This window comes from Protobothrops mucrosquamatus, unplaced genomic scaffold (assembly GCF_001527695.2).
Source record: "Protobothrops mucrosquamatus isolate PMUCROS unplaced genomic scaffold, P.Mucros_1.0 scaffold33, whole genome shotgun sequence".
Taxonomy (NCBI): domain Eukaryota; kingdom Metazoa; phylum Chordata; class Lepidosauria; order Squamata; family Viperidae; genus Protobothrops; species Protobothrops mucrosquamatus.
The window spans coordinates 1,901,639-1,904,792 of record NW_015386417.1 but is presented as its reverse complement, the minus strand read 5'-3'; positions in this window follow the sequence as shown (position 1 = coordinate 1,904,792).

The window sequence follows — 3,154 nt, the reverse complement described above, 5'->3', positions numbered from 1 at the left end:
GTTTCATGCCCGTTGCTGGTTGGCTAACTAGCAACGGGGTCTTACCAGCCAATGGAATTGTGTGATTACAAGCCAGGGGAATCCCATAAAAGAGGGCTCCCCTGGCCCAGATGCCAGTCCGGATTTACTTTATGCCTTGCCAATAAACCGAGAGCTGACTGTCACTCGACTCGTGTCTTACTGCCTGCGCGATCCAACAGAGCTGACACTGCTCCAAGCCTTTTTTTCAATTACCATGGCTTTAATTTTTGGGACAGCCAGTTTGGCGAAGTGATTAAGGCAACAGGCTTGAAACCAAGAGACTGTGAGTTCTAGTCCTGCCTTAGGCACAAAGTCAGCTGGTTAGACTTGGGCCAGCCCCTCTTTCTCAGCCTTAGGAAGGAGGCAATGTCAACCCAAAATATAAATGAAAAGGAACTTTAGAAAATATTGGTTTATCCTAGACTGGACCACAGATCATGCTAAGCTGATGTATGTACTCAGTCTCTGTATTGTATAAAAGTATGACTTATGATTTATATTGTACAAAGTCACTTGATAACACATTTTTCAACAAATTAACATTGACATTGTTTAATGTAGAGAATAAACACAGTTCTGTGTTGTAAAATAGATATAAAGAAGGCAATGGCAAGCCACTTTCATAATTCTGCTTAGAAAAATGTAGTCCCCAGAAATTTAGCTCAAATCAATGGTGTTCTTATTTTTGTTTACTCTGTGGTGTTCACTAATTCAGCAAAAGGTCTAAATTCAGACATGTCATGGAACCAAGATGAAACCTTTCACCTGTCAATCTTTCATTCTACTTATGAGTGACTGCATAAAGTTTGTGCTGAAAACCAAATGCTCTCTTCTCTGTCATTATGGAAATTTTGCACAATGCTGTGTGAAAGAAGAAAACCTCTTTTTTTGTTTTCTGAAATATCAAAAAATATTACTAGTGTACTGTCAAGCCTAATTTTAGAAATATAATTGCTGGACATATGTGCGGTTTTAAATAAAATATTGTAATTTTGCTGCCACTGAAGACATGACCTAATTCCTGCAATATTAGTCCAGATAAATGAAAATAATGATTTAAATACAAGGTGCACCAACAAGATCACTATCAATGTATTAGTCATCCTATCGAACTTCCAGATGCTTTTTCTGTCTACCAAATTAATACAGACTGTACACCATCAAGATTCAGTGTTCATGAGTGTGACAGGTGAACAAGAGCAGGAGCAAACAGAACTCCCAGCTGGAATAACAAAAATATTCCAGATTAATAGACACCAGATGCTGAAGAAGACTTCAAAGGCAGCTGTCACTGGACAGCAAATATTAGGAAACCCATTTAAAAGGTCAATCAACTGTGCAGGGCTAAAATTTCATGCACTAGAACATTTAAAATGTCTCCAAGTAAGTTTTCAACAATATATTAAGAAGGCTAATAAAGGATTTGATCTGGATGATGATAGGTAAGGCACTACACTTTATGTAGAAAATATCATGCAACATTTTCTTATACAATACACTCAGTACATCATGCAGCATTGTACATAACTGATAATAAGCAAAGTGGCAATAATGAATAAACAGAGCACAAAAACCACTTAGCTGAACATTTTCATCAAGGCTTTCAATAATAATGGTTTGCACAATGTGGTGTATATTTCCAGTTATTTCCCCTTCTTTTTCCCCAGTATCACATATATTTGTACAGAGAAAGATAACAAGCAATGAAACAGTTTCACCACTAACTTCCTGTTCTGCTTCTCCTTGCTTATAGGTTCTGAAATAACCTATTTATTTATAAAAAAAACATTTTTACTTAGCAAGGCCACTGCTATAAAAAGATTTAGTAAGAAACTATATTTTCAATAACTGAGTAAAACAATGGATTTGGAAAGCATCTAATATTGCAGAGAAGAGGTTTTAACTGCAGTTCCAAGCAGTTTTCTTGGGAGTAAACTCAGGTAACTTAGCTGCACTGTTTTCAAGTTTGAAGCCTTTACATAGGACCACTGATCTAGCAATTCCAGTTTTATCCACTGTCCATATGGCCATGGCCTTCATTTTGATTGATGCTGCCTTATTCCACTATGGGTTTTTTTTTTTTGCTTAAATCTTGGCAGTCACAGAATGAAAGAAAATCCCCGGAAGAGAGGACAATTCATCATTATGCCTATAGCAGTTTTTTTATCCCTGCACAGCAAGGTCAGATTCTGTTAAGGAGGGGTGGGAGGGGACTTGGGGCCCCAGCTGTAGTGAATGGGGGAAGTGATGCAAACTGGAGGGAGTTGATTTGTTGAATTCCTTCAACTATGTTAACTAAGTTGAGGCTGTTCCATGACATGACTTATATTGCTTTCTTATGTGTCTTGCACACTAAAAATGGTGGGAAATTTTAAGTAATAATGCCCAGAGGTTTCCAGAGATTGAAGCAGTGGGTTTAGTTTCAGTAAATGAACAAAGGATTTAACATTGTATATTTATTTATCTTAGGAGCAAAAAGAATAGGTGACATGAAGGAGGAAGTTGGATAAAGGGCAAGGTATCAGAAGAAAGATGCAGTGTTTATGGTACAAAAGAAACCGTGTGTGACTATAAGAAAATAGCAGACAGGATTATGACTGTTTTGCGTGAGCAGCATTGAAATTAATTAGGTGCCATCAAGTTGGGTTCAACATGACCAAAATCCAGGAAAATGAATTGGTTGACAGAATAGGTGTTCAAATTACAAACAAAGTTAGATATTTAGGGATACAATTGTCTGCCAGATGCGTTACACTTAAAAGGGATAATTACAATAAATTAATAGAACAGATCCAAAAAGATCTCGATATTTAGACTAACTTATAGCTCTCTTTGATGGGCAGAATTGCGGTGATTAAAATGAATGTGCTACCAAAAATTTTATTCTTGTTCCAATGCATACCTATAAAATTAGACAAGAAATTTTTTCAGAACTTGAATAAAATTATGCTTAAATTTATCTGGCGAGGAAAAAGAGCAAGGATTAAATTAAAATTATTGCAGGACTCAAAGGAAAGAGGGGGATTTGGCCTTCCTGATTTGGAGAAATACTACCAGGCTATAGTACTAGTATGGGTAAGGGACTGGATATTACTAAAGAACAGAAGATTATTATGCCTAGAAGGCCATGATC